This window comes from Scyliorhinus torazame, chromosome 8 (assembly GCF_047496885.1).
Source record: "Scyliorhinus torazame isolate Kashiwa2021f chromosome 8, sScyTor2.1, whole genome shotgun sequence".
Classification (NCBI taxonomy): Eukaryota; Metazoa; Chordata; class Chondrichthyes; order Carcharhiniformes; family Scyliorhinidae; genus Scyliorhinus; species Scyliorhinus torazame.
Window position 1 is genome coordinate 166,594,521 of NC_092714.1, and position 23,182 is coordinate 166,617,702.

Here is a 23,182-nt window from a genome sequence, read left to right on the forward strand (position 1 = left end):
TATTTATTGACGAACTTTCATTTTGGAACCAAAGTGATTTTCTCGGCGAGTTAAGCATATTGAGGAATATGCCGGTTGGTTTCAGAGCCGCTTCCATGAAGATTTACTATTTTTTGCCGAACTTTCATTTTGGAATATAAGTGATTTTCTCGGCGAGTTAAGCATTTTGAGTAATATGCCGGTTGGTTTCAGAGCGGCTTCCATGAAAATTTACTATTTTTTGCCGAACTTTCATTTTGGAATATGAGTGATTTTCTCGGCGAGTTAAGAATTTTGAGTAATTTGGCAGTTGGTTTCAGAGCGGCTTCCATGAAAATTTACTATTTTTTGCCAAACTTTCATTTTGGAATGTAAGTGATTTTCTCGGCGAGTTAAGCATTTTGAGTAATTTGCCAGTTGGTTTCAGAGCGGCTTCCATGAAAATTTACTATTTTTTGACGAACTTTCATTTTGGAATATGTGTTTTTCTCGGCGAGATAAGCATTTTGAGTAATTTGCCAGTTGGTTTCAGAGCGGCTTCCATGAAGATTTACTATTTTTTGCCGAACTTTCATTTTGGAATATAAGTGATTTTCTCGGCGAGTTAAGCATTTTGAGTAATAGCCAGTTGGTTTCAGAGCGGCTTGCATCAAAATTAACTATTTTTTGACGAACATTCATTTTGGAACCAAAGTGATTTTCTCGGCGAGTTAAGCATTTTGACTAATGTGCCGGTTGGTTTCAGAACGGCGTGCATCAAAATTAACTATTTTCTGCGAAACATTCATCTTGGAAACAAAGTGATTTTCTCGGCGAGTTAAGCATTTTGAGTAATTTGCCAGTTGATTTCAGTGCGGCTTCCATGAAAATTTATTATTTTTTGCCGAACTTTCATTTTGGAATATAAGTGATTTTCTCGGCGACCTAAGCATTTTGAGTAATTTGCCAGTTGGTTTCAGAGCGGCTTCCATGAAAATTTACTATTTTTTGCCGAACTTTCATTTTGGAATATAAGTGATTTTCTCGGCGAGTTAAGCATTTTGAGTAATTTGCCAGTTGGTTTCAGAGCGGCTTCCATGAAAATTTACTATTTTTTGCCGAACTTTCATTTTGGAATATAAGTGATTTTCTCGGCGACCTAAGCATTTTGAGTAATTTACCAATTAATTTCAGAGCGGCTTCCATGAAAATTTACTGTCTTTTGACGAACTTTCATTTTGGAACCAAAGTGATTTTCTCGGCGAGATAAGCATTTTGACTAATTTGCCAGTTGGTTTCAGAGCGGTTTGCATCAAAATTAACTATTTTTTGCCAAACTTTCATTTTGGAATGAATGTGATTTTCTCGGCGAGTTAAGCATTTTGAGTAATATGCCGGTTGGTTTCAGAGCGGCTTCCATGTAAATTTACTGTCTTTTGACGAACTTTCATTTTGGAACCAAAGTGATTTTCTCGGCGAGTTAAGCATTTTGACTAATGTGCCGGTTGGTCTCAGAGCGGCATGCATCAAAATTAACTATTTTTTGACGAACTTTCATTTTGGAACCAAAGTGATTTTCCCGGCGAGATAAGCATTTTGACTAATTTGCCAGTTGGTTTCAGAGCGGTTTGCATCAAAATTAACTATTTTTTGCCAAACTTTCATTTTGGAATGAATGTGATTTTCTCGGCGAGTTAAGCATTTTGAGTAATATGCCGGTTGGTTTCAGAGCGGCTTCCATGAAAATTTACTATTTTTTGACGAACATTCATTTTGGAACCAAAGTGATTTTATCGGCGAGTTAAGCATTTTGAGTAATGTGCCGGTTGGTTTGAGAGCGGCTTGCATCAAAATGAACTATTTTTTGCCAAACATTCATTTTGGAATGATAGTGATTTACTCGGCGAGTTAAGCATTTTGACTAATAGCCAGTTGGTTTCAGAGCGGCTTGCATCAAAATTAACTATTTTTTGCTGAACATTCATTTTGGAACCAAAGTGATTTTCTCGGCGAGTTAAGCATATTGAGTAATATGCCGGTCGGTTTCAGAGCGGCTTCCATGAAAATTTACTATTTTTTGACGAACATTCATTTTGGAACCAAAGTGATTTTCTCGGCGAGTTAAGCATTTTGACTAATTTGCCAGTTGATTTCAGAGCGGTTTGCATCAAAATTAACTATTTTTTGCCAAACTTTCATTTTGGAATGAATGTGATTTTCTCGGCGAGTTAAGCATTTTGAGTAATATGCCGGTTGGTTTCAGAGCGGCTTCCATGAAAATTTACTATTTTTTGACGAACATTCATTTTGGAACCAAAGTGATTTTATCGGCGAGTTAAGCATTTTGACTAATTTGCCAGTTGGTTTCAGAGCGGTTTCCATGAAAATATATTATTTTATGCCGAACTTTCATTTTGGAATATAAGTGATTTTCTCGGCGACCGAAGCATTTTGAGTAATTTGCCAGTTGGTTTCAGAGCGGCTTCCATGTAAATTTACTGTCTTTTGACGAACTTTCATTTTGGAACCAAAGTGATTTTCTCGGCGAGTTAAGCATTTTGACTAATGTGCCGGTTGGTTTCAGAACGGCGTGCATCAAAATTAACTATTTTCTGCGAAACATTCATCTTGGAAACAAAGTGATTTTCTCGGCGAGTTAAGCATTTTGAGTAATTTGCCAGTTGATTTCAGTGCGGCTTCCATGAAAATTTATTATTTTTTGCCGAACTTTCATTTTGGAATATAAGTGATTTTCTCGGCGACCTAAGCATTTTGAGTAATTTGCCAGTTGGTTTCAGAGCGGCTTCCATGAAAATTTACTATTTTTTGCCGAACTTTCATTTTGGAATATAAGTGATTTTCTCGGCGAGTTAAGCATTTTGAGTAATTTGCCAGTTGGTTTCAGAGCGGCTTCCATGAAAATTTACTATTTTTTGCCGAACTTTCATTTTGGAATATAAGTGATTTTCTCGGCGACCTAAGCATTTTGAGTAATTTACCAATTAATTTCAGAGCGGCTTCCATGAAAATTTACTGTCTTTTGACGAACTTTCATTTTGGAACCAAAGTGATTTTCTCGGCGAGATAAGCATTTTGACTAATTTGCCAGTTGGTTTCAGAGCGGTTTGCATCAAAATTAACTATTTTTTGCCAAACTTTCATTTTGGAATGAATGTGATTTTCTCGGCGAGTTAAGCATTTTGAGTAATATGCCGGTTGGTTTCAGAGCGGCTTCCATGTAAATTTACTGTCTTTTGACGAACTTTCATTTTGGAACCAAAGTGATTTTCTCGGCGAGTTAAGCATTTTGACTAATGTGCCGGTTGGTCTCAGAGCGGCATGCATCAAAATTAACTATTTTTTGACGAACTTTCATTTTGGAACCAAAGTGATTTTCCCGGCGAGATAAGCATTTTGACTAATTTGCCAGTTGGTTTCAGAGCGGTTTGCATCAAAATTAACTATTTTTTGCCAAACTTTCATTTTGGAATGAATGTGATTTTCTCGGCGAGTTAAGCATTTTGAGTAATATGCCGGTTGGTTTCAGAGCGGCTTCCATGAAAATTTACTATTTTTTGACGAACATTCATTTTGGAACCAAAGTGATTTTATCGGCGAGTTAAGCATTTTGAGTAATGTGCCGGTTGGTTTGAGAGCGGCTTGCATCAAAATTAACTATTTTTTGCCAAACATTCATTTTGGAATGAAAGTGATTTACTCGGCGAGTTAAGCATTTTGACTAATAGCCAGTTGGTTTCAGAGCGGCTTGCATCAAAATTAACTATTTTTTGCTGAACATTCATTTTGGAACCAAAGTGATTTTCTCGGCGAGTTAAGCATATTGAGTAATATGCCGGTTGGTTTGAGAGCGGCTTCCATGAAAATTTACTATTTTTTGACGAACATTCATTTTGGAACCAAAGTGATTTTCTCGGCGAGTTAAGCATTTTGACTAATGTGCCGGTTGGTTTCAGAGCGGCATGCATCATAATTAACTTTTTTTTGACGAACTTTCATTTTGGAACCAAAGTGATTTTCTCGGCGAGTTAAGCATTTTGACTAATTTGCCAGTTGGTTTCAGAGCGGTTTCCATGAAAATATATTATTTTATGCCGAACTTTCATTTTGGAATATAAGTGATTTTCTCGGCGACCGAAGCATTTTGAGTAATTTGCCAGTTGGTTTCAGAGCGGCTTCCATGTAAATTTACTGTCTTTTGACGAACTTTCATTTTGGAACCAAAGTGATTTTCTCGGCGAGTTAAGCATTTTGACTAATGTGCCGGTTGGTCTCAGAGCGGCATGCATCAAAATTAACTATTTTTCGACGAACTTTCATTTTGGAACCAAAGTGATTTTCTCGGCGAGATAAGCATTTTGACTAATTTGCCAGTTGGTTTCAGAGCGGTTTGCATCAAAATTAACTATTTTTTGCCAAACTTTCATTTTGGAATGAAAGTGATTTTCTCGGCGAGTTAAGCATTTTGAGTAATATGCCGGTTGGTTTCAGAGCGGCTTGCATCAAAATTAACTATTTTTTGCTGAACATTCATTTTGGAAGCAAAGTGATTTTCTCGGCGAGTTAAGCATATTGAGTAATATGCCGGTTGGTTTCAGAGCGGCTTCCATCAAAATTTACTATTTTTTGACGAACATTCATTTTGGAACCAAAGTGATTTTATCGGCGAGTTAAGCATTTTGAGTAATGTGCCGGTTGGTTTGAGAGCGGCTTGCATCAAAATTAACTATTTTTTGCCAAACATTCATTTTGGAATGAAAGTGATTTACTCGGCGAGTTAAGCATTTTGACTAATAGCCAGTTGGTTTCAGAGCGGCTTGCATCAAAATTAACTATTTTTTGCTGAACATTCATTTTGGAACCAAAGTGATTTTCTCGGCGAGTTAAGCATATTGAGTAATATGCCGGTTGGTTTCAGAGCGGCTTCCATGAAAATTTACTATTTTTTGACGAACATTCATTTTGGAACCAAAGTGATTTTCTCGGCGAGTTAAGCATTTTGACTAATGTGCCGGTTGGTTTCAGAGCGGCATGCATCATAATTAACTTTTTTTTGACGAACTTTCATTTTGGAACCAAAGTGATTTTCTCGGCGAGTTAAGCATTTTGACTAATTTGCCAGTTGGTTTCAGAGCGGTTTCCATGAAAATATATTATTTTATGCCGAACTTTCATTTTGGAATATAAGTGATTTTCTCGGCGACCGAAGCATTTTGAGTAATTTGCCAGTTGGTTTCAGAGCGGCTTCCATGTAAATTTACTGTCTTTTGACGAACTTTCATTTTGGAACCAAAGTGATTTTCTCGGCGAGTTAAGCATTTTGACTAATGTGCCGGTTGGTCTCAGAGCGGCATGCATCAAAATTAACTATTTTTTGACGAACTTTCATTTTGGAACCAAAGTGATTTTCTCGGCGAGATAAGCATTTTGACTAATTTGCCAGTTGGTTTCAGAGCGGTTTGCATCAAAATTAACTATTTTTTGCCAAACTTTCATTTTGGAATGAAAGTGATTTGCTCGGCGAGTTAAGCATCTTGAGTAATTTGCCGGTAGGTTTCAGAGCGGCTTCCATGAAAATTTACTATTTTTTGCCAAACTTTCACTTTGGAATGTAAGTGATTTTCTCGGCGAGTTAAGCATTTTGAGTAATTTGTCAGTTGGTTTCAGAGCGGCTTCCATGAAAATTTACTATATTTTGTCGAAATTTCATTTTGGAACCAAAGTGATTTTCTCTGCGAGTTAAGCATTTTGACTAATTTGCCAGTTGGTTTCAGAGCGGCTTCCATGAAGATTTACTATATTTTGCCGAACTTTCATTTTGGAATATAAGTGATTTTCTCGGCGAGTTAAGCATTTTGAGTAATATGCCGGTTGGTTTCAGAGCGGCTTCCATGAAAATTTACTATTTTTTGCCGAACTTTCATTTTGGAATATGAGTGATTTTCTCGGCGAGTTAAGAATTTTGAGTAATTTGGCAGTTGGTTTCAGAGCGGCTTCCAAGAAAATTTACTATTTATTGACGAACTTTCATTTTGGAACCAAAGTGATTTTCTCGGCGAGTTAAGCATATTGAGGAATATGCCGGTTGGTTTCAGAGCCGCTTCCATGAAGATTTACTATTTTTTGCCGAACTTTCATTTTGGAATATAAGTGATTTTCTCGGCGAGTTAAGCATTTTGAGTAATATGCCGGTTGGTTTCAGAGCGGCTTCCATGAAAATTTACTATTTTTTGCCGAACTTTCATTTTGGAATATGAGTGATTTTCTCGGCGAGTTAAGAATTTTGAGTAATTTGGCAGTTGGTTTCAGAGCGGCTTCCATGAAAATTTACTATTTTTTGCCAAACTTTCATTTTGGAATGTAAGTGATTTTCTCGGCGAGTTAAGCATTTTGAGTAATTTGCCAGTTGGTTTCAGAGCGGCTTCCATGAAAATTTACTATTTTTTGACGAACTTTCATTTTGGAATATGTGTTTTTCTCGGCGAGATAAGCATTTTGAGTAATTTGCCAGTTGGTTTCAGAGCGGCTTCCATGAAGATTTACTATTTTTTGCCGAACTTTCATTTTGGAATATAAGTGATTTTCTCGGCGAGTTAAGCATTTTGAGTAATAGCCAGTTGGTTTCAGAGCGGCTTGCATCAAAATTAACTATTTTTTGACGAACATTCATTTTGGAACCAAAGTGATTTTCTCGGCGAGTTAAGCATTTTGACTAATGTGCCGGTTGGTTTCAGAACGGCGTGCATCAAAATTAACTATTTTCTGCGAAACATTCATCTTGGAAACAAAGTGATTTTCTCGGCGAGTTAAGCATTTTGAGTAATTTGCCAGTTGATTTCAGTGCGGCTTCCATGAAAATTTATTATTTTTTGCCGAACTTTCATTTTGGAATATAAGTGATTTTCTCGGCGACCTAAGCATTTTGAGTAATTTGCCAGTTGGTTTCAGAGCGGCTTCCATGAAAATTTACTATTTTTTGCCGAACTTTCATTTTGGAATATAAGTGATTTTCTCGGCGAGTTAAGCATTTTGAGTAATTTGCCAGTTGGTTTCAGAGCGGCTTCCATGAAAATTTACTATTTTTTGCCGAACTTTCATTTTGGAATATAAGTGATTTTCTCGGCGACCTAAGCATTTTGAGTAATTTACCAATTAATTTCAGAGCGGCTTCCATGAAAATTTACTGTCTTTTGACGAACTTTCATTTTGGAACCAAAGTGATTTTCTCGGCGAGATAAGCATTTTGACTAATTTGCCAGTTGGTTTCAGAGCGGTTTGCATCAAAATTAACTATTTTTTGCCAAACTTTCATTTTGGAATGAATGTGATTTTCTCGGCGAGTTAAGCATTTTGAGTAATATGCCGGTTGGTTTCAGAGCGGCTTCCATGTAAATTTACTGTCTTTTGACGAACTTTCATTTTGGAACCAAAGTGATTTTCTCGGCGAGTTAAGCATTTTGACTAATGTGCCGGTTGGTCTCAGAGCGGCATGCATCAAAATTAACTATTTTTTGACGAACTTTCATTTTGGAACCAAAGTGATTTTCCCGGCGAGATAAGCATTTTGACTAATTTGCCAGTTGGTTTCAGAGCGGTTTGCATCAAAATTAACTATTTTTTGCCAAACTTTCATTTTGGAATGAATGTGATTTTCTCGGCGAGTTAAGCATTTTGAGTAATATGCCGGTTGGTTTCAGAGCGGCTTCCATGAAAATTTACTATTTTTTGACGAACATTCATTTTGGAACCAAAGTGATTTTATCGGCGAGTTAAGCATTTTGAGTAATGTGCCGGTTGGTTTGAGAGCGGCTTGCATCAAAATGAACTATTTTTTGCCAAACATTCATTTTGGAATGATAGTGATTTACTCGGCGAGTTAAGCATTTTGACTAATAGCCAGTTGGTTTCAGAGCGGCTTGCATCAAAATTAACTATTTTTTGCTGAACATTCATTTTGGAACCAAAGTGATTTTCTCGGCGAGTTAAGCATATTGAGTAATATGCCGGTCGGTTTCAGAGCGGCTTCCATGAAAATTTACTATTTTTTGACGAACATTCATTTTGGAACCAAAGTGATTTTCTCGGCGAGTTAAGCATTTTGACTAATTTGCCAGTTGATTTCAGAGCGGTTTGCATCAAAATTAACTATTTTTTGCCAAACTTTCATTTTGGAATGAATGTGATTTTCTCGGCGAGTTAAGCATTTTGAGTAATATGCCGGTTGGTTTCAGAGCGGCTTCCATGAAAATTTACTATTTTTTGACGAACATTCATTTTGGAACCAAAGTGATTTTATCGGCGAGTTAAGCATTTTGACTAATTTGCCAGTTGGTTTCAGAGCGGTTTCCATGAAAATATATTATTTTATGCCGAACTTTCATTTTGGAATATAAGTGATTTTCTCGGCGACCGAAGCATTTTGAGTAATTTGCCAGTTGGTTTCAGAGCGGCTTCCATGTAAATTTACTGTCTTTTGACGAACTTTCATTTTGGAACCAAAGTGATTTTCTCGGCGAGTTAAGCATTTTGACTAATGTGCCGGTTGGTTTCAGAACGGCGTGCATCAAAATTAACTATTTTCTGCGAAACATTCATCTTGGAAACAAAGTGATTTTCTCGGCGAGTTAAGCATTTTGAGTAATTTGCCAGTTGATTTCAGTGCGGCTTCCATGAAAATTTATTATTTTTTGCCGAACTTTCATTTTGGAATATAAGTGATTTTCTCGGCGACCTAAGCATTTTGAGTAATTTGCCAGTTGGTTTCAGAGCGGCTTCCATGAAAATTTACTATTTTTTGCCGAACTTTCATTTTGGAATATAAGTGATTTTCTCGGCGAGTTAAGCATTTTGAGTAATTTGCCAGTTGGTTTCAGAGCGGCTTCCATGAAAATTTACTATTTTTTGCCGAACTTTCATTTTGGAATATAAGTGATTTTCTCGGCGACCTAAGCATTTTGAGTAATTTACCAATTAATTTCAGAGCGGCTTCCATGAAAATTTACTGTCTTTTGACGAACTTTCATTTTGGAACCAAAGTGATTTTCTCGGCGAGATAAGCATTTTGACTAATTTGCCAGTTGGTTTCAGAGCGGTTTGCATCAAAATTAACTATTTTTTGCCAAACTTTCATTTTGGAATGAATGTGATTTTCTCGGCGAGTTAAGCATTTTGAGTAATATGCCGGTTGGTTTCAGAGCGGCTTCCATGTAAATTTACTGTCTTTTGACGAACTTTCATTTTGGAACCAAAGTGATTTTCTCGGCGAGTTAAGCATTTTGACTAATGTGCCGGTTGGTCTCAGAGCGGCATGCATCAAAATTAACTATTTTTTGACGAACTTTCATTTTGGAACCAAAGTGATTTTCCCGGCGAGATAAGCATTTTGACTAATTTGCCAGTTGGTTTCAGAGCGGTTTGCATCAAAATTAACTATTTTTTGCCAAACTTTCATTTTGGAATGAATGTGATTTTCTCGGCGAGTTAAGCATTTTGAGTAATATGCCGGTTGGTTTCAGAGCGGCTTCCATGAAAATTTACTATTTTTTGACGAACATTCATTTTGGAACCAAAGTGATTTTATCGGCGAGTTAAGCATTTTGAGTAATGTGCCGGTTGGTTTGAGAGCGGCTTGCATCAAAATGAACTATTTTTTGCCAAACATTCATTTTGGAATGATAGTGATTTACTCGGCGAGTTAAGCATTTTGACTAATAGCCAGTTGGTTTCAGAGCGGCTTGCATCAAAATTAACTATTTTTTGCTGAACATTCATTTTGGAACCAAAGTGATTTTCTCGGCGAGTTAAGCATATTGAGTAATATGCCGGTCGGTTTCAGAGCGGCTTCCATGAAAATTTACTATTTTTTGACGAACATTCATTTTGGAACCAAAGTGATTTTCTCGGCGAGTTAAGCATTTTGACTAATTTGCCAGTTGATTTCAGAGCGGTTTGCATCAAAATTAACTATTTTTTGCCAAACTTTCATTTTGGAATGAATGTGATTTTCTCGGCGAGTTAAGCATTTTGAGTAATATGCCGGTTGGTTTCAGAGCGGCTTCCATGAAAATTTACTATTTTTTGACGAACATTCATTTTGGAACCAAAGTGATTTTATCGGCGAGTTAAGCATTTTGACTAATTTGCCAGTTGGTTTCAGAGCGGTTTCCATGAAAATATATTATTTTATGCCGAACTTTCATTTTGGAATATAAGTGATTTTCTCGGCGACCGAAGCATTTTGAGTAATTTGCCAGTTGGTTTCAGAGCGGCTTCCATGTAAATTTACTGTCTTTTGACGAACTTTCATTTTGGAACCAAAGTGATTTTCTCGGCGAGTTAAGCATTTTGACTAATGTGCCGGTTGGTCTCAGAGCGGCATGCATCAAAATTAACTATTTTTTGACGAACTTTCATTTTGGAACCAAAGTGATTTTCTCGGCGAGATAAGCATTTTGACTAATTTGCCAGTTGGTTTCAGAGCGGTTTGCATCAAAATTAACTATTTTTTGCCAAACTTTCATTTTGGAATGAAAGTGATTTTCTCGGCGAGTTAAGCATTTTGAGTAATATGCCGGTTGGTTTCAGAGCGGCTTGCATCAAAATTAACTATTTTTTGCTGAACATTCATTTTGGAAGCAAAGTGATTTTCTCGGCGAGTTAAGCATATTGAGTAATATGCCGGTTGGTTTCAGAGCCGCTTCCATCAAAATTTACTATTTTTTGACGAACATTCATTTTGGAACCAAAGTGATTTTCTCGGCGAGTTAAGCATTTTGAGTAATGTGCCGGTTGGTTTCAGAGCGGCGTGCATCAAAATTAACTATTTTCTGCCAAACATTCGTCTTGGAAACAAAGTGATTTGCTCGGCGAGTTAAGCATCTTGAGCAATTTGCCGGTAGGTTTCAGAGCGGCTTCCATGAAAATTTACTATTTTATGCCAAACTTTCATTTTGGAATGTAAGTGATTTTCTCGGCGAGTTAAGCATTTTGACTAATAGCCAGTTGGTTTCAGAGCGGCTTGCATCAAAATTAACTATTTTTTGCTGAACATTCATTTTGGAACCAAAGTGATTTTCTCGGCGAGTTAAGCATATTGAGTAATATGCCGGTTGGTTTCAGAGCGGCTTCCATGAAAATTTACTATTTTTTGACGAACATTCATTTTGGAACCAAAGTGATTTTCTCGGCGAGTTAAGCATTTTGACTAATGTGCCGGTTGGTTTCAGAGCGGCATGCATCATAATTAACTTTTTTTTGACGAACTTTCATTTTGGAACCAAAGTGATTTTCTCGGCGAGTTAAGCATTTTGACTAATTTGCCAGTTGGTTTCAGAGCGGTTTCCATGAAAATATATTATTTTATGCCGAACTTTCATTTTGGAATATAAGTGATTTTCTCGGCGACCGAAGCATTTTGAGTAATTTGCCAGTTGGTTTCAGAGCGGCTTCCATGTAAATTTACTGTCTTTTGACGAACTTTCATTTTGGAACCAAAGTGATTTTCTCGGCGAGTTAAGCATTTTGACTAATGTGCCGGTTGGTCTCAGAGCGGCATGCATCAAAATTAACTATTTTTTGACGAACTTTCATTTTGGAACCAAAGTGATTTTCTCGGCGAGATAAGCATTTTGACTAATTTGCCAGTTGGTTTCAGAGCGGTTTGCATCAAAATTAACTATTTTTTGCCAAACTTTCATTTTGGAATGAAAGTGATTTGCTCGGCGAGTTAAGCATCTTGAGTAATTTGCCGGTAGGTTTCAGAGCGGCTTCCATGAAAATTTACTATTTTTTGCCAAACTTTCACTTTGGAATGTAAGTGATTTTCTCGGCGAGTTAAGCATTTTGAGTAATTTGTCAGTTGGTTTCAGAGCGGCTTCCATGAAAATTTACTATATTTTGTCGAAATTTCATTTTGGAACCAAAGTGATTTTCTCTGCGAGTTAAGCATTTTGACTAATTTGCCAGTTGGTTTCAGAGCGGCTTCCATGAAGATTTACTATATTTTGCCGAACTTTCATTTTGGAATATAAGTGATTTTCTCGGCGAGTTAAGCATTTTGAGTAATATGCCGGTTGGTTTCAGAGCGGCTTCCATGAAAATTTACTATTTTTTGCCGAACTTTCATTTTGGAATATGAGTGATTTTCTCGGCGAGTTAAGAATTTTGAGTAATTTGGCAGTTGGTTTCAGAGCGGCTTCCAAGAAAATTTACTATTTATTGACGAACTTTCATTTTGGAACCAAAGTGATTTTCTCGGCGAGTTAAGCATATTGAGGAATATGCCGGTTGGTTTCAGAGCCGCTTCCATGAAGATTTACTATTTTTTGCCGAACTTTCATTTTGGAATATAAGTGATTTTCTCGGCGAGTTAAGCATTTTGAGTAATATGCCGGTTGGTTTCAGAGCGGCTTCCATGAAAATTTACTATTTTTTGCCGAACTTTCATTTTGGAATATGAGTGATTTTCTCGGCGAGTTAAGAATTTTGAGTAATTTGGCAGTTGGTTTCAGAGCGGCTTCCATGAAAATTTACTATTTTTTGCCAAACTTTCATTTTGGAATGTAAGTGATTTTCTCGGCGAGTTAAGCATTTTGAGTAATTTGCCAGTTGGTTTCAGAGCGGCTTCCATGAAAATTTACTATTTTTTGACGAACTTTCATTTTGGAATATGTGTTTTTCTCGGCGAGATAAGCATTTTGAGTAATTTGCCAGTTGGTTTCAGAGCGGCTTCCATGAAGATTTACTATTTTTTGCCGAACTTTCATTTTGGAATATAAGTGATTTTCTCGGCGAGTTAAGCATTTTGAGTAATAGCCAGTTGGTTTCAGAGCGGCTTGCATCAAAATTAACTATTTTTTGACGAACATTCATTTTGGAACCAAAGTGATTTTCTCGGCGAGTTAAGCATTTTGACTAATGTGCCGGTTGGTTTCAGAACGGCGTGCATCAAAATTAACTATTTTCTGCGAAACATTCATCTTGGAAACAAAGTGATTTTCTCGGCGAGTTAAGCATTTTGAGTAATTTGCCAGTTGATTTCAGTGCGGCTTCCATGAAAATTTATTATTTTTTGCCGAACTTTCATTTTGGAATATAAGTGATTTTCTCGGCGACCTAAGCATTTTGAGTAATTTGCCAGTTGGTTTCAGAGCGGCTTCCATGAAAATTTACTATTTTTTGCCGAACTTTCATTTTGGAATATAAGTGATTTTCTCGGCGAGTTAAGCATTTTGAGTAATTTGCCAGTTGGTTTCAGAGCGGCTTCCATGAAAATTTACTATTTTTTGCCGAACTTTCATTTTGGAATATAAGTGATTTTCTCGGCGACCTAAGCATTTTGAGTAATTTACCAATTAATTTCAGAGCGGCTTCCATGAAAATTTACTGTCTTTTGACGAACTTTCATTTTGGAACCAAAGTGATTTTCTCGGCGAGATAAGCATTTTGACTAATTTGCCAGTTGGTTTCAGAGCGGTTTGCATCAAAATTAACTATTTTTTGCCAAACTTTCATTTTGGAATGAATGTGATTTTCTCGGCGAGTTAAGCATTTTGAGTAATATGCCGGTTGGTTTCAGAGCGGCTTCCATGTAAATTTACTGTCTTTTGACGAACTTTCATTTTGGAACCAAAGTGATTTTCTCGGCGAGTTAAGCATTTTGACTAATGTGCCGGTTGGTCTCAGAGCGGCATGCATCAAAATTAACTATTTTTTGACGAACTTTCATTTTGGAACCAAAGTGATTTTCCCGGCGAGATAAGCATTTTGACTAATTTGCCAGTTGGTTTCAGAGCGGTTTGCATCAAAATTAACTATTTTTTGCCAAACTTTCATTTTGGAATGAATGTGATTTTCTCGGCGAGTTAAGCATTTTGAGTAATATGCCGGTTGGTTTCAGAGCGGCTTCCATGAAAATTTACTATTTTTTGACGAACATTCATTTTGGAACCAAAGTGATTTTATCGGCGAGTTAAGCATTTTGAGTAATGTGCCGGTTGGTTTGAGAGCGGCTTGCATCAAAATGAACTATTTTTTGCCAAACATTCATTTTGGAATGATAGTGATTTACTCGGCGAGTTAAGCATTTTGACTAATAGCCAGTTGGTTTCAGAGCGGCTTGCATCAAAATTAACTATTTTTTGCTGAACATTCATTTTGGAACCAAAGTGATTTTCTCGGCGAGTTAAGCATATTGAGTAATATGCCGGTCGGTTTCAGAGCGGCTTCCATGAAAATTTACTATTTTTTGACGAACATTCATTTTGGAACCAAAGTGATTTTCTCGGCGAGTTAAGCATTTTGACTAATTTGCCAGTTGATTTCAGAGCGGTTTGCATCAAAATTAACTATTTTTTGCCAAACTTTCATTTTGGAATGAATGTGATTTTCTCGGCGAGTTAAGCATTTTGAGTAATATGCCGGTTGGTTTCAGAGCGGCTTCCATGAAAATTTACTATTTTTTGACGAACATTCATTTTGGAACCAAAGTGATTTTATCGGCGAGTTAAGCATTTTGACTAATTTGCCAGTTGGTTTCAGAGCGGTTTCCATGAAAATATATTATTTTATGCCGAACTTTCATTTTGGAATATAAGTGATTTTCTCGGCGACCGAAGCATTTTGAGTAATTTGCCAGTTGGTTTCAGAGCGGCTTCCATGTAAATTTACTGTCTTTTGACGAACTTTCATTTTGGAACCAAAGTGATTTTCTCGGCGAGTTAAGCATTTTGACTAATGTGCCGGTTGGTTTCAGAACGGCGTGCATCAAAATTAACTATTTTCTGCGAAACATTCATCTTGGAAACAAAGTGATTTTCTCGGCGAGTTAAGCATTTTGAGTAATTTGCCAGTTGATTTCAGTGCGGCTTCCATGAAAATTTATTATTTTTTGCCGAACTTTCATTTTGGAATATAAGTGATTTTCTCGGCGACCTAAGCATTTTGAGTAATTTGCCAGTTGGTTTCAGAGCGGCTTCCATGAAAATTTACTATTTTTTGCCGAACTTTCATTTTGGAATATAAGTGATTTTCTCGGCGAGTTAAGCATTTTGAGTAATTTGCCAGTTGGTTTCAGAGCGGCTTCCATGAAAATTTACTATTTTTTGCCGAACTTTCATTTTGGAATATAAGTGATTTTCTCGGCGACCTAAGCATTTTGAGTAATTTACCAATTAATTTCAGAGCGGCTTCCATGAAAATTTACTGTCTTTTGACGAACTTTCATTTTGGAACCAAAGTGATTTTCTCGGCGAGATAAGCATTTTGACTAATTTGCCAGTTGGTTTCAGAGCGGTTTGCATCAAAATTAACTATTTTTTGCCAAACTTTCATTTTGGAATGAATGTGATTTTCTCGGCGAGTTAAGCATTTTGAGTAATATGCCGGTTGGTTTCAGAGCGGCTTCCATGTAAATTTACTGTCTTTTGACGAACTTTCATTTTGGAACCAAAGTGATTTTCTCGGCGAGTTAAGCATTTTGACTAATGTGCCGGTTGGTCTCAGAGCGGCATGCATCAAAATTAACTATTTTTTGACGAACTTTCATTTTGGAACCAAAGTGATTTTCCCGGCGAGATAAGCATTTTGACTAATTTGCCAGTTGGTTTCAGAGCGGTTTGCATCAAAATTAACTATTTTTTGCCAAACTTTCATTTTGGAATGAATGTGATTTTCTCGGCGAGTTAAGCATTTTGAGTAATATGCCGGTTGGTTTCAGAGCGGCTTCCATGAAAATTTACTATTTTTTGACGAACATTCATTTTGGAACCAAAGTGATTTTATCGGCGAGTTAAGCATTTTGAGTAATGTGCCGGTTGGTTTGAGAGCGGCTTGCATCAAAATGAACTATTTTTTGCCAAACATTCATTTTGGAATGATAGTGATTTACTCGGCGAGTTAAGCATTTTGACTAATAGCCAGTTGGTTTCAGAGCGGCTTGCATCAAAATTAACTATTTTTTGCTGAACATTCATTTTGGAACCAAAGTGATTTTCTCGGCGAGTTAAGCATATTGAGTAATATGCCGGTCGGTTTCAGAGCGGCTTCCATGAAAATTTACTATTTTTTGACGAACATTCATTTTGGAACCAAAGTGATTTTCTCGGCGAGTTAAGCATTTTGACTAATTTGCCAGTTGATTTCAGAGCGGTTTGCATCAAAATTAACTATTTTTTGCCAAACTTTCATTTTGGAATGAATGTGATTTTCTCGGCGAGTTAAGCATTTTGAGTAATATGCCGGTTGGTTTCAGAGCGGCTTCCATGAAAATTTACTATTTTTTGACGAACATTCATTTTGGAACCAAAGTGATTTTATCGGCGAGTTAAGCATTTTGACTAATTTGCCAGTTGGTTTCAGAGCGGTTTCCATGAAAATATATTATTTTATGCCGAACTTTCATTTTGGAATATAAGTGATTTTCTCGGCGACCGAAGCATTTTGAGTAATTTGCCAGTTGGTTTCAGAGCGGCTTCCATGTAAATTTACTGTCTTTTGACGAACTTTCATTTTGGAACCAAAGTGATTTTCTCGGCGAGTTAAGCATTTTGACTAATGTGCCGGTTGGTCTCAGAGCGGCATGCATCAAAATTAACTATTTTTTGACGAACTTTCATTTTGGAACCAAAGTGATTTTCTCGGCGAGATAAGCATTTTGACTAATTTGCCAGTTGGTTTCAGAGCGGTTTGCATCAAAATTAACTATTTTTTGCCAAACTTTCATTTTGGAATGAAAGTGATTTTCTCGGCGAGTTAAGCATTTTGAGTAATATGCCGGTTGGTTTCAGAGCGGCTTGCATCAAAATTAACTATTTTTTGCTGAACATTCATTTTGGAAGCAAAGTGATTTTCTCGGCGAGTTAAGCATATTGAGTAATATGCCGGTTGGTTTCAGAGCCGCTTCCATCAAAATTTACTATTTTTTGACGAACATTCATTTTGGAACCAAAGTGATTTTCTCGGCGAGTTAAGCATTTTGAGTAATGTGCCGGTTGGTTTCAGAGCGGCGTGCATCAAAATTAACTATTTTCTGCCAAACATTCGTCTTGGAAACAAAGTGATTTGCTCGGCGAGTTAAGCATCTTGAGCAATTTGCCGGTAGGTTTCAGAGCGGCTTCCATGAAAATTTACTATTTTATGCCAAACTTTCATTTTGGAATGTAAGTGATTTTCTCGGCGAGTTAAGCATTTTGAGTAATTTGCCAGTTGGTTTCAGAGCGGCTTCCATGAAGATTTACTATTTTTTGCCGAACTTTCATTTTGGAATATAAGTGATTTTCTCGGCGAGTTAAGAATTTTGAGTAATAGCCAGTTGGTTTCAGAGCGGCTTGCATCAAAATTAACTATTTTTTGACGAACTTTCATTTTGGAACCAAAGTGATTTTCTCGGCGAGTTAAGCATTTTGACTAATGTGCCGGTTGGTTTGAGAGCGGCTTGCATCAAAATTAACTTTTTTTTGCCAAACATTCATTTTGGAAACAAAGTGATTTTCACGGCGAATTAAGCATTTTGAGTAATGTACCGGTTGGTTTCAGAGCGGCGTGCATCAAAATTAACTATTTTCTGCCAAACATTCATCTTGGAAACAAAGTGATTTTCTCGGCGAGTTAAGCATTTTGAGTAATTTGCCAGTTGGTTTCAGAGCGGCTTCCATGAAAATTTATTATTTTTTGCCGAACTTTCATTTTGGAATATAAGTGATTTTCTCGGCGACCTAAGCATTTTGAGTAATTTGCCAGTTGGTTTCAGAGCGGCCTCCATGTAAATTTACTGTCTTTTGACGAACTTTCATTTTGGAACCAAAGTGATTTTCTCGGCGAGTTAAGCATTTTGACTAATGTGCCGGTTGGTCTCAGAGCGGCATGCATCAAAATTAACTATTTTTTGACGATCTTTCATTTTGGGACCAAAGTGATTTTCTCGGCGAGATAAGCATTTTGACTAATTTGCCAGTTGGTTTCAGAGCGGTTTGCATCAAAATTAACTATTTTTTGCCAAACTTTCATTTTGGAATGAAAGTGATTTTCTCGGCGAGTTAAGCATTTTGAGTAATATGCCGGTTGGTTTCAGAGCGGCTTCCATGAAAATTTACTATTTTTTGACGAACTTTAATTTTGGAACCAAAGTGATTTTCTCGGCGAGTTAAGCATTTTGACTAATTTGCCGGTTGGTTTGAGAGCGGTTTGCATCAAAATTAACTATTTTTTGCCAAACTTTCATTTTGGAATGAAAGCGATTTTCTCGGCGAATTAAGCATTTTGAGTAATGTGCCGGTTGGTTTCAGAGCGGCTTCCATGAAAATTTACTATTTTTTGCCGAACTTTCATTTTGGAATATGAGTGATTTTCTCGGCGAGTTAAGCATTTTGAGTAATTTGCCAGTTGGTTTCAGAGCGGCTTCCATGAAAATTTACTATTTATTGACGAACTTTCATTTTGGAACCAAAGTGATTTTCTCGGCGAGTTAAGCATATTGAGTAATATGCCGGTTGGTTTCAGAGCGGCTTCCATGAAAATTTACTATTTTTTGCCGAACTTTCATTTTGGAATATAAGTGATTTTCTCGGCGACCGAAGCATTTTGAGTAATTTGCCAGTTGGTTTCAGAGCGGTTTGCATCAAAATTAATTATTTTTTTGCCAAACTTTCATTTTGGAATGAAAGTGATTTTCTCGGCGAGTTAAGCATTTTGAGTAATATGCCGGTTGGTTTCAGAGCGGCTTCCATGAAAATTTACTATTTTTTGCCGAACTTTCATTTTGGAATATGAGTGATTTTCTCGGCGAGTTAAGAATTTTGAGTAATTTGCCAGTTGGTTTCAGAGCGGCTTCCATGAAAATTTACTATTTATTGACGAACTTTCATTTTGGAACCAAAGTGATTTTCTCGGCGAGTTAAGCATATTGAGTAATATGCCGGTTGGTTTCAGAGCCGCTTCCATGAAAATTTACTATTTTTTGACGAACATTCATTTTGGAAACAAAGTGATTTACTCGGCGAGTAAAGCATTTTGAGTAATGTGCCGGTTGGTTTCAGAGCGGCGTGCATCAAAATTAACTATTTTCTGCCAAACATTCGTCTTGGAAACAAAGTGATTTGCTCGGCGAGTTAAGCATCTTGAGCAATTTGCCGGTAGGTTTCAGAGCGGCTTCCATGAAAATTTACTATTTTATGCCAAACTTTCATTTTGGAATGTAAATGATTTTCTCGGCGAGTTAAGCATTTTGAGTAATTTGCCAGTTGGTTTCAGAGCGGCTTCCATGAAGATTTACTATTTTTTGCCGAACTTTCATTTTGGAATATAAGTGATTTTCTCGGCGAGTTAAGAATTTTGAGTAATAGCCAGTTGGTTTCAGAGCGGCTTGCATCAAAATTAACTATTTTTTGACGAACTTTCATTTTGGAACCAAAGTGATTTTCTCGGCGAGTTAAGCATTTTGACTAATGTGCCGGTTGGTTTGAGAGCGGCTTGCATCAAAATTAACTTTTTTTTGCCAAACATTCATTTTGGAAACAAAATGATTTTCACGGCGAATTAAGCATTTTGAGTAATGTACCGGTTGGTTTCAGAGCGGCGTGCATCAAAATTAACTATTTTCTGCCAAACATTCATCTTGGAAACAAAGTGATTTTCTCGGCGAGTTAAGCATTTTGAGTAATTTGCCAGTTGGTTTCAGAGCGGCTTCCATGAAAATTTATTATTTTTTGCCGAACTTTCATTTTGGAATATAAGTGATTTTCTCGGCGACCTAAGCATTTTGAGTAATTTGCCAGTTGGTTTCAGAGCGGCCTCCATGTAAATTTACTGTCTTTTGACGAACTTTCATTTTGGAACCAAAGTGATTTTCTCGGCGAGTTAAGCATTTTGACTAATGTGCCGGTTGGTCTCAGAGCGGCATGCATCAAAATTAACTATTTTTTGACGATCTTTCATTTTGGAACCAAAGTGATTTTCTCGGCGAGATAAGCATTTTGACTAATTTGCCAGTTGGTTTCAGAGCGGTTTGCATCAAAATTAACTATTTTTTGCCAAACTTCCATTTTGGAATGAAAGTGATTTTCTCGGCGAGTTAAGCATTTTGAGTAATATGCCGGTTGGTTTCAGAGCGGCTTCCATGAAAATTTACTATTTTTTGACGAACTTTAATTTTGGAACCAAAGTGATTTTCTCGGCGAGTTAAGCATTTTGACTAATTTGCCGGTTGGTTTGAGAGCGGTTTGCATCAAAATTAACTATTTTTTGCCAAACTTTCATTTTGGAATGAAAGCGATTTTCTCGGCGAATTAAGCATTTTGAGTAATGTGCCGGTTGGTTTCAGAGCGGCTTCCATGAAAATTTACTATTTTTTGCCGAACTTTCATTTTGGAATATGAGTGATTTTCTCGGCGAGTTAAGCATTTTGAGTAATTTGCCAGTTGGTTTCAGAGCGGCTTCCATGAAAATTTACTATTTATTGACGAACTTTCATTTTGGAACCAAAGTGATTTTCTCGGCGAGTTAAGCATATTGAGTAATATGCCGGTTGGTTTCAGAGCGGCTTCCATGAAAATTTACTATTTTTTGCCAAACTTTCATCTTGGAATGTAAGTGATTTTCTCGGCGAGTTAAGCATTTTGAGTAATTTGCCAGTTGGTTTCAGAGCGGCTTCCATGAAGATTTACTATTTTTTGCCGAACTTTCATTTTGGAACCAAAGTGATTTTATCGGCGAGTTAAGCATTTTCAGTAATGTGGCGGTTGGTTTCAGAGCGGCTTGCATCAAAATTAACTATTTTTTGGCAGACATTCATTTTGGAAACAAAGTGATTTACTCGGCGAGTTACGCATTTTGAGTAATGTGCCGGTTGGTTACAGAGCGGCGTGCATCAAAATTAATTATTTTCTGCCAAACATTCGTCTTGGAAACAAAGTGATTTGCTCGGCGAGTTAAGCATCTTGAGTAATTTGCCGGTAGGTTTCAGAGCGGCTTCCATGAAAATTTACTATTTTTTGCCAAACTTTCATTTTGGAATGTAAGTGATTTTCTCGGCGAGTTAAGCATTTTGAGTAATTTGCCAGTTGGTTTCAGAGCGGCTTCCATGAAGATTTACTATTTTTTGCCGAACTTTCATTTTGGAATATAAGTGATTTTCTCGGCGAGTTAAGCATTTTGAGTAATAGCCAGTTGGTTTCAGAGCGGCTTGCATCAAAATTTACTATTTTTTGACGAACTTTCATTTTGGAACCAAAGTGATTTTCTCTGCGAGTTAAGCATTTTGACTAATTTGTCACTTGGTTTCAGAGCGGCTTCCATGAAGATTTACTATTTTTTGCCGAACTTTCATTTTGGAATATAAGTGATTTTCTCGGCGAGTTAAGCATTTTGAGTAATTTGTCAGTTGGTTTCAGAGCGGCTTGCATCAAAATTTACTATTTTTTGACGAACTTTCATTTTGGAACCAAAGTGATTTTCTCGGCGAGTTAAGCATTTTGAGTAATAGCCAGTTGGTTTCAGAGCGGCTTGCATTAAAATTAACTATTTTTTGCTGAACATTCATTTTGGAACCAAAGTGATTTTCTCGGAAGTTAAGCATTTTGAGTAATATGCCGGTTGGTTTCAGAGCGGCTTGCATCAAAATTAACTATTTTTTGCTGAACATTCATTTTGGAATGAAAGTGATTTTCTCTGCGAGTTAACCATTTTGACTAATAGCCAGTTGGTTCCAGAGCGGCTTGCATCAAAATTTACTATTTTTTGCTGAACATTCGTTTTGGAACCAAAGTGATTTTCTCGGCGAGTTAAGCATATTGAGTAATATGCCGGTTGGTTTCAGAGCGGCTTCCATGAAAATTTACTATTTTTTGACGAACATTCATTTTGGAACCAAAGGGATTTTCTCGGCGAGTTAAGCAGTTTGACTAATGTGCCGGTTGGTTTCAGAGCGGCATGCATCAAAATTAACTATTTTTTGACGAACTTTCATTTTGGAACCAAAGTGATTTTCTCGGCGAGTTAAGCATTTTGACTAGTATCTCATTTTATCTATTTCTATCTATCTATCTTTCTATCTATCTCTCTATTTTTCTATCAATCTATCCATCTACCTACATACCTGCCTATCTATCTATCTATCTATCTATCTATCTATCTATCTATCTATCTATCTATCTATCTATCTATCTATCTGTCTGTCTAGCTATCTATTTATCTCTCTGTCTATCTATCTATCTATCTATCTACCAATCTATCGATCTATCTACCTATCTCTCTACCTACCTACCTACCTATCTATCTATGTATCTATCTATCTATCTATCTATCTATCTGTCTTTCTATCTATCTATTTATGTGCCTGACTGTCTATCGAACAATCGAACTTTCTGACGATCTATCTATCTATCTATCTATCTATCTATCTATTTTTCTATCTAGCTATCGATCTATCTATCTCTCTCCCTCTCTCTCTTTCTCTATCTATCTATCTATCTACCTACCTGCCTACCTACCTAGCTATCTGTCTTTCGATCTATTTTTATTTCTATCTATCTATCTATCTATCTATCTATCTATCTATCTATCTATCTATCTATCTATCTATCTATCTATCTATCTATCTATCTATCTATCTATCTATCTATCTATCTATCTATCTATCTATTTTTCTATGTATCTATCTATCTACCGACATACCTACCTACCTACCTACTTATCTATCTATCTATCTATCTATCTATCTATCTATCTATCTATCTATCTATCTATCTATCTATCTATCTATCTATCTATCTATCTATCTATCTATCTATCTATCTATCTATCTATCTATCTATCTATCTATCAATCTATCTATCTCTCTGTCTATCTATCTATCAATCTATCTACCAATCTATCTATCTATCTACCTATCTCTTACCTACCTACCTTCCTACCCATCTATCTATCTATCTATCTATCTATCTATCTATCTATCTATCTATCTATCTATCTATTAATCTATCTATCTATCTATCTATCGATCTATCTATCTATCTATCTATCCATCTACCATCCATCCATCTTCCTATTTATCACATTCATCTATCTATCTATTTTTCCATCTATCTATCTATCTATCTATCTATCTATCTATCTATCTATCTATCTATCTATCTATCTATCTATCTATCTATCTATCTATCTATCTATCTATCTATCTGTCTATCTATCTATCTATCTATCTATCTATCTATCT